General features: G+C 44.2%; 1 protein-coding gene across 1 annotated transcript in view; it reads left to right on the forward strand.

Moving 5' to 3' along the window:
* DDX49 (DEAD-box helicase 49) overlaps positions 1-14,857 on the forward strand; it is a 71,533-nt gene that overhangs the window by 36,448 nt on the left and 20,228 nt on the right. The gene's annotated exons all lie outside the window — the stretch shown is intronic.

The raw sequence follows: 14,857 nt of genomic DNA on the forward strand, positions 1-14,857 counted from the left end.
TGTGCTGCTCCGCCGTGAATGGAGTGTGGATGAGCTAGGCGGTATATAAAGGGGATTAAGGTGTGTTTTCATTGGCTAATAGGCGGAAATGGTAAATGACCATGTATGGAGGATACCTGTGTGGCCGCCCCCTCCACGCATGTGGTCAAGTCACATGTTGCATGTAAACCTCTGTTATTCGTTTATTACCGGGTTCTGGTAAGTCCAAATATGGACTTTCCGCTCGTTATCCACTCACTGGCTGTTACCGTGACTCGCGCTGATCAGGAGCCCATGCGATGCAGCTGCCGCGTAGTTGTCTTCCCTTCGCGCATGTGCACTGCCGGTGCTCCGGTACTCTCTAGCGCATGCGCAAGAGCCGAATGTCGACTGAATATGCGCGTTAATGTTAGGAAATCGGCGCTAGTCACTAAGGATGATTTGTCTTCATTTTGCCAAGGTATATCCTCATTCTTGGTGCACCTGGTCGATGATTTGTCAAATCATTTAAATAAAGAAATAAAAACATTGGTTTCAGTTTGCAAAAGCCATGTCTGCTTATAATTTTCAAGGAATTTAAATAAAGAAATAAAAACATTGGTTTCAGTTTGCAAAAGCCATGTCTGCTTAAAATTTTCAAGGATTCTGTGTAGATGTATTCAATACTGTAACGACATAGTATCAGTGCAGAGAGTGCTACATGTGATGGCCCAACGATTCAACGTTGATGGTCAAAGGAGAGGGTTCTTAGGCTTACACTAATTGGTCCTCTCTTGTTGCGGGGGTTATCCGGAGACTTGGCTCCACGGTATGTCATCATTAAGTCCCGTGATATGAGTTGCCAAGCGGAACACCCAACGTTGTTCCTTTTGGAACAGGCCTGTTTCCGACGGTAATCGTTCGATGACAGTCCAGCGTAGATCGTTGATGCAGTGCTGGTACGACAAGAAATGTGATGCCATCTTGGTTGTTGTTTTCTTACAGCGTATGTTACTTTTATGTTCCCCTATCCTTATCTTGACGGGTCGAGTGGTCATGCCCACATATTCCAGTCCACATGGGCAGTTTATTATGTAGATCACATTCTTCGTATTGCAGTTTGAAAATTGGCGTTGGTCCCATCTCGTGCCATTTCTGAAGGTTAGATTTTTGCTCTTCTGGGTTTGATGGCAACAACTGCAATCTCCACATGGGAAATGACCCTGTATGCCAGTAACATTGTGTCTCGCCGTCTTGTTTTCCTGTGGTCTAGTGTGGACCACTATGTCTTTTATGTTTTTGCCCCTCCGATGTGCATGCATCGGTTTCTCAAAGCTTAAATCTCCACAGTTCAATATACCCCAATGTTTATCAATGACCTTTGACACCTGGTTGAATATGGTAGAGTAGGTTGTCACACAGATTGGCCTTTTATTTGTTTCTTTTTCGTGGAGATTTTCTTGTATAAGTGCCTCCCTGTGATTGTTTTTTGCACGCTTCATCGCTTTTTCGATGGTTCTGGTGGGATACTGCCTCTGAATGAGTTTAGTTTTTAAGTCTTTCGCTTGTCGGTTGAATTCACTCAGTTCTGTGCAGTTCCTCCGCAGTCTCAGAAATTGCCCATAGGGCAGGTTCTCCCTTAGATGTCTGGGGTGGAAACTGTCGTAGCGTAGCAGACAATTTCTGGAGGTCGGCTTGAAGTGGGTGGTGCTTTTCAGCCTCCCGTCCTCACTGTAAATGTTCAGATCTAGGAAGACCATCGATGTATTTGAAACGGTACTGGTGAATTTTAGATATTTGTTCTGGTTATTCAGCCAGGTTACAAAATTCAAAGCACTGTTGACATTGCCGTTCCAGATGATAAAAATGTCATCAATGTACCGTCTCCAGGTGCCAATCTGTAAACGGTAAGGGTTGCTTTCATGTAGAATCTTTTGTTCCTCCAAGTGGTAGACGTATAGTCCTGCCAAGCTTGGAGCAAAAGTACTTCCCATACTTGTTCCATGGGTTTGTAGATATAGTGTCTCCTTGTACTGAAAAAAATTGTCTTTCAGGGCCATGGTGATACACTCTAGGACCAGGTTTCTTGGTGTCTGGTATTTCCAAGTGTGGCTGAAGAGTACTTCCTCAATGATCTCTAGTGTCTCTTCATGGGGCAGGCTTGTGTACAAGCTCTCCACGTCGAGGCTTACCAAGAGCTGTGTGGTTGGATCAAAAGTTGTGGCTTCCAGGAGTTGTAGGACAGATTTGGTGTCCCTCAGGTACGTATTTGTTGCTTGTACCATCGGTCTAAGAAAGGCGTCTGAGAATTTTGATAGAGGCTCCAGGATAGACCCAATCCCAGAGACTATTGGTCTTCCGGGTGGGTTGTCGATGTTCTTATGTATCTTAGGGATACAATAAAAGTATGGTATCCTAGGGGTGTGTTGTTGCAGGAAATCAGCTTCCTTCTTACTGATCCAGTCATGGGCTAGTCCTTCCTCCACCATACCTCCAATCCTAGTTCGAAGTCGTTCTGTTGGATCACTTTCCAATATTTTATAGTTCCGTTCGTCGGACAGAAGACGTAGACATTCTTCGTCATATTTCTCAAGGGTTTGTAATACTATTACCAGCCAGTGAGTGGATAACGAGCGGAAAGTCCATATTTGGACTTACCAGAACCCGGTAATAAACGAATAACAGAGGTTTACATGCAACATGTGACTTGACCACATGCGTGGAGGGGGCGGCCACACAGGTATCCTCCATACATGGTCATTTACCATTTCCGCCTATTAGCCAATGAAAACACACCTTAATCCCCTTTATATACCGCCTAGCTCATCCACACTCCATTCACGGCGGAGCAGCACAAGGTGGTAGAAGGAGGCCAATATAGGCGGATTTCGTGAGTACTTTTCTAAACAAAACCGGGCCTCAGAAGGAGTTAAAAAGTGAGTAAAAACAACAACACTGAATCCACTCCTCTATTCTTATAGATTGTGGATCCACCTACCTACCTTGATGCCCAGGACTTGCTCATGAGGTAATAGCCAACCAAGACCACAAGTATGTCAAAAAACAAAAAAACAAAAAACCCTTAGTGTGCCTTATATGTTTGTATGTGTTGTGTTTTGTATGTCCTTTTTTCCTTTACAGGTTTAATGAACTGTTTGGGGCTCCAGGTGACTGCACCTGTCTGAGCCAACCCTATATGGTAACCAAACCTAATGGTTTTTTCTTTTTTCAGGACATGTAATTACATGTACCAGAGAACCGCTGTAGGCACATTGTAGCCGTCTTTAATGAGTGTAATCACTTTTTAAAAAAACAAAATAAAACCCATTTTCTTTAGAAAAACGTGAGTAGGGTTGGGAGTTGTGCCCCGTCCTGAAGAAGGTACACCCGTACCGAAACATGTCGACGCACACCAGAGGTTCTGTCCCTAATTAAGACCGAAAACCTCGTTCTTTTGCACTTTTTTTAACAGCACCAGCCAGGGGTATTTAATAAAGTTTTTATTTCACCCACTAGCCAGGTACTTTTTAAACTTATCACTACACCTCCCACTCACATCCAAACCTTTCACTTGCACTCAACACACACCACACATAGTCTGAATTGTCAACGCTCCCGCGTAGTCGCAGGTCGAAGCGTGCCGCATCCCCTTAGCGGGGTGCGAAGACCCCGAAGATGAAGCATGACACCAAGGGGCCTGTTGGTGTGTGAGGGGTATTTTACACAACACTGAGTGTTCCCCCCTCCTTTTCCCTTTTACACAGGTAGTAGGATTCTTCTTGTTTAATTATCAGTGCCCGTGGAGTAGGAATCCTACTTTATACTCTACCTCCCTTCTTTGTTAAGTATAGTCTATAGGCAGCGCGCAGCTGTGGGAGCCTTTTTCCCTACAGACATACCTTATAACACACACATAAAAAGACACACACTTAGGTATATAAAAAAAGAAGCCAGCGGTCCACCCATAATGGAAGATGAACATGGCCTCACTTTTGCTGAGGACGAGATTGATAAGATTCTAGCAGACAGCAACCTTTTTGAGGGCTTGTGCAATCAGGATACAGGCCCACAAACCAACGATTGGAATGAACTGCTGAACCTCAGACGCAACCAAATAAAAGCAGCACTGCATGGGCTATTCATGACCCAATACCTGCGTAACAAAATGGCACCACCAGGCCTGATTGTAAAGAACGAACCACTGATTTTTCAACACGATATGATTTTCAAGAAAGAGTGGTCATTAATCTCTTGGCATTGTTCAAGAGATTGGTTAGTCCTTATAATCAAAACAGCTGCCAGGATTACACATGAACTCAAAATCGAAATAAATAAAATTGAGGTCCAATTGAAAACATATATGTCAACCGAAGACCTAAAAACCAGACTCGAAGAACTTAATCAACAAATGACCGACTTCGAGTTTAACCTAAAACAGAGCAAAACCAACAAATTGACTAAAGATGTGGCGAAGTTCACTCCTGAGAGTGCATATCCTTACACTAAAGCGGATTACGTTCCAAAAAACAACTACAGCGACGCTGACAGCGACACTTCAGACACTGGCTCGTCAGGTTCCAATTCGAGTGGCAACAAAGGCAACAGACAACGTAGAGGAGGATGGCGACAGAGACGCCAACAGTTCCCCAGACAAAGAGGATGGCGGGGATACCAACCACAAAACCATTTCCAACAGTTCATGGGTCCACCACAATTCAACCCCTTCCAGTTTGGACCGGTGTGGAACCAGGAATACAATGATGGTTATTACGGGCAACAACAACCCTATGGAGGGCAACAGCAGCCTTTTTTAGGGGCACGCCAGAACGCACGGGGGAGGAACCGGAAAGGGAACAATGTAATGTGGGAAGACCAGGAGCAGCCCAATGCCCGAACAACTCGGAGCATGACGGGATCACTACCCAATCAACCAGCAAGAGGGGGACCTAGTAGTAAACCTCACACCCATCACGTTAACAGTGATGCAGAAGAAAATCCTGAACAAAGGATTGGGGTATGTACCCACTCAAAAACCGGATGTTTTCAAACTCAACGTGGAACTCCAAGACTTTTTCAGGAAACTGAAACTACAGGCTTTTTTCAAGGACAAACCGTTACCAGAAGAGAAGACAGACACGGGTCTGAGGCTAAAATCTACCTTCACCCCTCCAGACTCAGGCGTCCCCGTAGAGATTCTAACCTTTGAGAAGGCAGTGATCACAGAGGTCAACAAATTGGACACACAAGGGAGGAAGGTCTTCCATAATACCAGTGGAGAAGAACAGCAAGCCCTCCGAGATTTAACTGCCAACCGGGAGCTCGTTATCAAACCTGCTGATAAAGGGGGAGCAATAGTATTACAAACCCTTGAGAAATATGACGAAGAATGTCTACGTCTTCTGTCCGACGAACGGAACTATAAAATATTGGAAAGTGATCCAACAGAACGACTTCGAACTAGGATTGGAGGTATGGTGGAGGAAGGACTAGCCCATGACTGGATCAGTAAGAAGGAAGCTGATTTCCTGCAACAACACACCCCTAGGATACCATACTTTTATTGTATCCCTAAGATACATAAGAACATCGACAACCCACCCGGAAGACCAATAGTCTCTGGGATTGGGTCTATCCTGGAGCCTCTATCAAAATTCTCAGACGCCTTTCTTAGACCGATGGTACAAGCAACAAATACGTACCTGAGGGACACCAAATCTGTCCTACAACTCCTGGAAGCCACAACTTTTGATCCAACCACACAGCTCTTGGTAAGCCTCGACGTGGAGAGCTTGTACACAAGCCTGCCCCATGAAGAGACACTAGAGATCATTGAGGAAGTACTCTTCAGCCACACTTGGAAATACCAGACACCAAGAAACCTGGTCCTAGAGTGTATCACCATGGCCCTGAAAGACAATTTTTTTCAGTACAAGGAGACACTATATCTACAAACCCATGGAACAAGTATGGGAAGTACTTTTGCTCCAAGCTTGGCAGGACTATACGTCTACCACTTGGAGGAACAAAAGATTCTACATGAAAGCAACCCTTACCGTTTACAGATTGGCACCTGGAGACGGTACATTGATGACATTTTTATCATCTGGAACGGCAATGTCAACAGTGCTTTGAATTTTGTAACCTGGCTGAATAACCAGAACAAATATCTAAAATTCACCAGTACCGTTTCAAATACATCGATGGTCTTCCTAGATCTGAACATTTACAGTGAGGACGGGAGGCTGAAAAGCACCACCCACTTCAAGCCGACCTCCAGAAATTGTCTGCTACGCTACGACAGTTTCCACCCCAGACATCTAAGGGAGAACCTGCCCTATGGGCAATTTCTGAGACTGCGGAGGAACTGCACAGAACTGAGTGAATTCAACCGACAAACGAAAGACTTAAAAACTAAACTCATTCAGAGGCAGTATCCCACCAGAACCATCGAAAAAGCGATGAAGCGTGCAAAAAACAATCACAGGGAGGCACTTATACAAGAAAATCTCCACGAAAAAGAAACCAATAAAAGGCCAATCTGTGTGACAACCTACTCTACCATATCCAACCAGGTGTCAAAGGTCATTGATAAACATTGGGGTATATTGAACTGTGGAGATTTAAGCTTTGAGAAACCGATGCATGCACATCGGAGGGGCAAAAACATAAAAGACATAGTGGTCCACACTAGACCACAGGAAAACAAGACGGCGAGACACAATGTTACTGGCATACAGGGTCATTTCCCATGTGGAGATTGCAGTTGTTGCCATCAAACCCAGAAGAGCAAAAATCTAACCTTCAGAAATGGCACGAGATGGGAACAACGCCAATTTTCAAACTGCAATACGAAGAATGTGATCTACATAATAAACTGCCCATGTGGACTGGAATATGTGGGCATGACCACTCGACCCGTCAAGATAAGGATAGGGGAACATAAAAGTAACATACGCTGTAAGAAAACAACAACCAAGATGGCATCACATTTCTTGTCGTACCAGCACTGCATCAACGATCTACGCTGGACTGTCATCGAACGATTACCGTCGGAAACAGGCCTGTTCCAAAAGGAACAACGTTGGGTGTTCCGCTTGGCAACTCATATCACGGGACTTAATGATGACATACCGTGGAGCCAAGTCTCCGGATAACCCCCGCAACAAGAGAGGACCAATTAGTGTAAGCCTAAGAACCCTCTCCTTTGACCATCAACGTTGAATCGTTGGGCCATCACATGTAGCACTCTCTGCACTGATACTATGTCGTTACAGTATTGAATACATCTACACAGAATCCTTGAAAATTATAAGCAGACATGGCTTTTGCAAACTGAAACCAATGTTTTTATTTCTTTATTTAAATTCCTTGAAAATTATAAGCAGACATGGCTTTTGCAAACTGAAACCAATGTTTTTATTTCTTTATTTAAATGATTTGACAAATCATCGACCAGGTGCACCAAGAATGAGGATATACCTTGGCAAAATGAAGACAAATCATCCTTAGTGACTAGCGCCGATTTCCTAACATTAACGCGCATATTCAGTCGACATTCGGCTCTTGCGCATGCGCTAGAGAGTACCGGAGCACCGGCAGTGCACATGCGCGAAGGGAAGACAACTACGCGGCAGCTGCATCGCATGGGCTCCTGATCAGCGCGAGTCACGGTAACAGCCAGTGAGTGGATAACGAGCGGAAAGTCCATATTTGGACTTACCAGAACCCGGTAATAAACGAATAACAGAGGTTTACATGCAACATGTGACTTGACCACATGCGTGGAGGGGGCGGCCACACAGGTATCCTCCATACATGGTCATTTACCATTTCCGCCTATTAGCCAATGAAAACACACCTTAATCCCCTTTATATACCGCCTAGCTCATCCACACTCCATTCACGGCGGAGCAGCACAAGGTGGTAGAAGGAGGCCAATATAGGCGGATTTCGTGAGTACTTTTCTAAACAAAACCGGGCCTCAGAAGGAGTTAAAAAGTGAGTAAAAACAACAACACTGAATCCACTCCTCTATTCTTATAGATTGTGGATCCACCTACCTACCTTGATGCCCAGGACTTGCTCATGAGGTAATAGCCAACCAAGACCACAAGTATGTCAAAAAACAAAAAAACAAAAAACCCTTAGTGTGCCTTATATGTTTGTATGTGTTGTGTTTTGTATGTCCTTTTTTCCTTTACAGGTTTAATGAACTGTTTGGGGCTCCAGGTGACTGCACCTGTCTGAGCCAACCCTATATGGTAACCAAACCTAATGGTTTTTTCTTTTTTCAGGACATGTAATTACATGTACCAGAGAACCGCTGTAGGCACATTGTAGCCGTCTTTAATGAGTGTAATCACTTTTTTAAAAAACAAAATAAAACCCATTTTCTTTAGAAAAACTTGAGTAGGGTTGGGAGTTGTGCCCCGTCCTGAAGAAGGTACACCCGTACCGAAACATGTCGACGCACACCAGAGGTTCTGTCCCTAATTAAGACCGAAAACCTCGTTCTTTTGCACTTTTTTTAACAGCACCAGCCAGGGGTATTTAATAAAGTTTTTATTTCACCCACTAGCCAGGTACTTTTTAAACTTATCACTACACCTCCCACTCACATCCAAACCTTTCACTTGCACTCAACACACACCACACATAGTCTGAATTGTCAACGCTCCCGCGTAGTCGCAGGTCGAAGCGTGCCGCATCCCCTTAGCGGGGTGCGAAGACCCCGATGATGAAGCATGACACCAAGGGGCCTGTTGGTGTGTGAGGGGTATTTTACACAACACTGAGTGTTCCCCCCTCCTTTTCCCTTTTACACAGGTAGTAGGATTCTTCTTGTTTAATTATCAGTGCCCGTGGAGTAGGAATCCTACTTTATACTCTACCTCCCTTCTTTGTTAAGTATAGTTCCCTATTCACTCTGGAGTTCTTACGATTAGGTGGATGGTACCATATTGCCATTGATTGAAACTGCATGCTAGAATATTGCAGGTGTAGAACTAAATGAGCAAAAAGTAAGAAAAGGAAACTAAACTAAAGCAGGTTAGGGGACCCAATGCATGCAATACAAGGGAATAGAGGCGGTGTAGGTGCAGACCGAACCATGCGGTGTTTCCGAGCCAGAAGAACTTTGACCCAGCATCTTGGCCATTCGTGCCATATCATCGGCACACTGCGGGAAGGGATATGTGATAGTAGGAAGGGCAGCAAATAGTTATCCTCGCTGCAATTGGCTAGTGTGCACCGTCCCGTCCCATCCTCAGTATTTCCAATGTCACAGTCCCCAGAGGACCCACTGTCATCATCTGCGATATTAGAGTAACTCGGGTGATCCCAAGCGAATAGTGCGTCCTTCGAGAGGTCTGCAATTGGGTGCCATCGTAGACCCTTTAACTCTTCCCCATGGAGGGCTCTACCTTCAGATTTGACCCACTTGGACACCTCTTGGGAGCAGATATTAATCTGAGGACCTGTGGCCAGCTGCCACATCAATGCAATCCTTCTCTTGGCCAAGGCCAGGTCTATGAGTCTATTCCCCACCTTGCGCTTTGGTGGGCTGGGGAATAGGCCGAGTAAGCGGACCTCTGTTGTTAGATTTAGTGGCATTAATCCTATCAAGCACCGCTTGCCAGAAGCCCCTTAGTCCCTCACAGCTCCAGGTCATGTGGAGGAAGTCTGCATCTAATTGACTATACTTTGGGTAGCTCGTTGATTCTCCTCCAAAACTTCATAGAGACCGCAAGGGGTCATATAAGACCTATGGACATAATTAAATTGAATATATTCTAGGCGGGTATTACAAGATATTTTCCTTGGAGATTCTAGCACTCTACTCCATTCTGCATCAGTAAGTTCTCTGTCCAGACGTTTCTCCCATTTACCCCTCAGTTTCAGTAGTGGGGCCAGAGACATATCAACAAGGGATGCATAAAACCATCTGATTTGGTGTACTGCTGTACTCACTGTAACTAGGGAATTGAGCACCATATGCATCTCCGGTTTGTCCTTATTCATACCCCACAACCGTCCAAATGTCCGTCCTAGTACATATATGATAAAGTGTCCTGATGAAAGTCCGCTCCCATCCACCAGTTCTGCAAAGGGGAGCAAGAGTTGATCCGGTAGCAATCACCAACCGTCTCCACCCCTACCTCTGTCCCGGGAGCCAACTGCTGTCTCCAAGATCGACGTCTCTGTCGCCATCTTTGTGCATTAACTCCCTTCCTAGTCTGTGTTTCTCTCTATCCAAATGGCCACCCTTCTTTTTCTCTTGTCTTTGTCTCCTTGTCCACAAATCCATGTATTTCTGCCTTCCTATACCAGCTTCCACATCTGTCTTTTATTCCCATGCGTCCTAGTTTTTGTTTCTAATTGTCTGTGTTCTGGTCCTGTCATAGCTTTGTACCATCTTTGTGCGTTCACAACTGACAAAGAGTAGGTGTTATTACTTTTTAAAGAGTGGGGTCAGAGTTTGGGTATTTTATCTCTCTATCATTGGCATAGACGGTTCTACTGGTTTTATTTGAGATGTCTGAACGTGTTTCTTCAGTCCAGTGGCCCTGAGCTAAAACTGCATGCTCTGGTGCACTCCATTTGATCACTGCTCTTCTATGCTGTGGCCTGATGGTTTAATCTAAGCATGTTTACTGGCTGCTGAGGTCTTGCTATGCACCTTCTCTCTAATGGTCTTGCTTCATTTCCCCGTCCTGGTCATTTGATGATGCACAAACACAGCATATGTCTGTTAAGGAGATGGGAGGCTACAAATGTTGTCCTGGCAGGCCAGAAGGATGTGGCAATGTTCCTAGAGGGAGTTGAAAATCACGACCTATCTTTTTCTTGTGCTGTATTTTTTCATTTTTTTTTATAAACTTAGCACACACATTCCCACATGCACATCTTATCTTGAGTTATAATGTCTGAATAATCGTTTCCCTCTAATCACTGAAGATGTCCCGCATATCCGATACACAGTTCCTATTGTGATCTCGTATTATTGCACACATCGCATCGGCCGCCTTATCCTGCCCATTCTTAGTATTCCTAGCTACCCATTTATCTGCACTCCGTTTCACCGTGACGTTCCCATCTAGCAAAACTTACACCAAGTTGTCTAGTCGCTCCGTCACAATTCTTCTCTTAACTAAGCGGACTCAATAAATTATAACAATATTGAGTTTTCAACAAAACAGGGACATCATTTTATCTTCAAACTTCTCTCGTACATTCTGAAGTATTCCTCAAAAGATAAAAAGCTCTGCATTTTGCCTCTGCTATTTGACAAACAATTAACCATTGTGATAGCTTTTCGCTGCCTCAAACTCTGAATTAGTGACCTTGCGCTTGATATGGTGGAGCAGCTCCCTCAAAGAGCCGACTCCCAATGATCATCAGCTAAGAAAATCTATAAGTTAAATTGCTGTTCATGAATTATTTCATGCATGATTAAACGTACAGTTTTTTGTCACACGGTTTTCATGCTGCAGGATCTTAAATTCAAAGTCTTAATCTCCTTCTTGGTGTAGATTGACTCATTGTTACGCAAAGGTTTTATAATCGCAATTTCAATTTAGCATCTTTGTTATCTGTATGAATTCCAAGAGACCTATTTTAGATGCTAAACCATTTTATGAGGTCACTTCTGTTGGAACTGAAGTCTGTGCTAGATAAATCAGAACAGATCCCTTGTTTTGTCATGCTACATAGAATTTGTTAGCTCTGCACTATGCACCCTTACGGCTGACTTATGACATCACATTCTGAATTTAGCCCATGCCACCTTGAGGAGGTTTGTGATTGGCTCTGTATTTTGTAGGGTCTTGAGCAGTTCATTCCAAGAGGCTAGCCACCGAGTTTGTTGTAGCTTGCCCTCCTGACTGAGCTCTGGCGTGCTTAGAAGTAGTGCACCTTAAATTATCTTTCAGTCTCGATGCTCACTGCTTCTTTTGGCAACTTGTTTAAAGTAAGAGCTATGGGTGAGTTTTATCTCACATTGCTCCAGATGCCAAATGTAGGGTTAAACTCATTGAAAGAATTGAGTCCACTTTCTCATCCCTATCATTACTCCAGCACTTTCTGGAATCCATGCAGTTGATAATTGGAGCGAGTAGTGTAGATTGTGTTAATGCTATCTAGTCTTGACATCCTCTCGGCTAATTCAAGAAATGGCATCTTATGTAGGGCCGTTTGCAGCTGGAAATTGCAGCTCTTGGACACTGTCATTATTGCAGTCTGCAAGGACAGCCTCCGTTCAGACCCCAAGATATTTTACAACTGCTCTTGCCACCCACACCATGGCCAGTGGAAGGCGATTAGGGAGAAGCCACTTGTTCCATGATGGTTCGGAATGAGTTTAGAGCCACTAATTGCCGATTTAGTTTAATTCACCCACCTAAAGAAGTCACTGAGGCAGTTCCTACTGCACTATCTTCTTCAACTCCCCTCCCACAGGCACACCACAAGCTGTGTCTTCACCATGCATCTTTAAGTCCAACCTGTGTGCCTTCTTCACACAGGCAGTGGGCTCATGTAACGGTTGATGAGTAGAAGATAGTGCAAGCCTTGGGGGTCTCCACAGTTCAGGGTTCCGGGTTGGCACCAACTGTACTTGTGGAGTATGATCAGGTGAAAGGGATGCCAGTTTGACTTTAGATGTTCCTCTCTAGCTTATTTGACACGCGCTGTGCACAAGTGTGATCTTTTCTGAATACTGTACATTTAACGTTGTTCTTTAGTCTGCAACCTTGCCATTCTTGGAGTGTGTCCTGCTTCACAATGCTAAAGGTTAACAAAAAGCAGAGTGCATTTGTTTTGTAATTGCTTGCCTTTAGGGGCACCAAACTTGCCTAACTCGTTTCAGAGTCTTACTTGTTGCGCAACTCGAGTTCATTCCCAGAACCTCATCTGAGTTTGGGGCAAATAAGCTGTTTCTTGCCCAACAACAACCCCTTTAGCTCACCGTCATAAATAGGCATTTGCTGTACAGCATTCTGCTTAAGTAACAATTTTAACAAGAGAATATAACAAAATAACAAGAGAAATTAAGATTGTACTTCTTAGAAACACATCACTAGAGAAAGTGGACAATTATCGAGGGGGAAAGGTGAGAGAGTTGGATAGTTGTTACATTATGTAGATGTGTTCCTTTCAACATGTTCGTCTTGACTATTGTGTATTCAAGTACCAAAAAACACGGATTTTCTCTCGAAGAATCCTAGTATATCAAAGGGGCCGGACTAATGCCAAGCTCACCACAGAACAAGTTTTGCTGAGCAGGGATTTTAGTCTTGTATCTCTGAAAGCACCTACTGAATGAATGTCACACATTCGAGAGCTTGGTAGATCTTCTATGTCCCTCATAGTTGCGGCTCTACTTCCAGCTGATCTTGTCCTGAGGGGCAAGGGGGTCAGGGAGCTAGCGCTGTATAGAGCGGTGGGCATTTGATGCAGTGTTTTCCTTGGGGAAACCGCTTACCATTCACTGCGATCTCTGGGTAATGACAGCCAGGTCTTGTAGTTATCCAGGAAAATTGTGGCTCCGATTTGAGCTAATCCTTGGAATTAGCAGCTTATTCCTGGAGAACTTTGTGCAACAGGTCCACTCCTAGAGATATACGGGAAAAACTGATGGGACGTTCCTGAAGATCTCCTGGGACTGCAGTTCACTGCTGGAGATCTCTGAGAAATGGCAAATGAAAGCTTATTCCTGGTGGGAGACATCAATTCATTTCTAGCAATCCCTGGGGAACCACTTTTAACTCCTAGTGGTCACTAGAAAGCAGCAGCGTGTTCTAAAGGATTCTTGTAAAATTGCTGCTCATTCCTTTAAATCTCTGTGAAACAACAGGCGATCCCCGGGTTTACTCTGAAGGAAACGAGAGGTCATTCCGAAGGACCTGTAAAAAACATCTTCCAGATGACCTTTGTAAAAGAGCAGCATATTTTTGGGGACCTTTGAGTCAACGAAAATAATTCCTGTGGATCATTGGGAATTGTCAACCAATTCTCGGGGCTCTTTGGGAAAAAAGCATCTTTATCGTCAGGATCTCTGAGAAGCAGCTGAGTGATGAGGATCAAAGGGAGAGGTGCGGCGCCGTGGCCAGGGCAACTGACACTGGAATCTGGGGATCACGGTTCGATCGCCAGCGGCAGGTTAGCCCAGCACCATGTGACTCTGGGCAATAGCTTGCTTAATCTTCCCGACGGCCCCCAGCGCCTAGAGACCCTTATGGGTGATTGTTTGCGCTTTACAAATGTGGATTATTATAATATTATTATCTGGAGGATGTTTGAAAATTTGACACAAGTCATGGGACTCTCTAAAAAAAAAAAATTGTGGGAAACAGCAGGCCATTCCCCATGTCTTTGAGAAATGACACCTTATCCCTTAGAATCTTTAAGAAATGCAAACTGATTCTTGGGAAACTTTGGGAATTGGCAGCTCATTCCGGGGGAAACCATATCTCCTTCTTAGAGCTCTTTCCTCAAAGAAGTTATTCCCGGGGATTTCTGGAATGTGATCTGGTGTTCAGGGGATCGTTGGGAAATGTCAGGTTATTCCTGGGGATCCCTTGGAACTGCCAATTATTTGTTTTGAAGGTGTAGAGCAGGCGTCTCCAACGAGTAGCTTGATAACTATCCGTATCTCTTCGGGTGCCTGTAAGCGGCAGTCATGTGTCAGCAACAGCTTACAAAATTAGAAGCTTTAGCTTGACTTAATTATAATATGTACACTAAAATTGAAAACTGTGTACTCGAGACGAAAATGTGTTTATTTTCAGCACTGATAAGCTGATGTTTGAATTTCCAAAATATATTTAAAGCTATATTTGAGTGATAAATCGTGGGGCTTTGGTGTGGTTTATTACTAATAATATGACCTTGGGGCCAGGGG

Source organism: Lissotriton helveticus, chromosome 12 (assembly GCF_964261635.1).
Source record: "Lissotriton helveticus chromosome 12, aLisHel1.1, whole genome shotgun sequence".
Taxonomy (NCBI): Eukaryota; Metazoa; Chordata; class Amphibia; order Caudata; family Salamandridae; genus Lissotriton; species Lissotriton helveticus.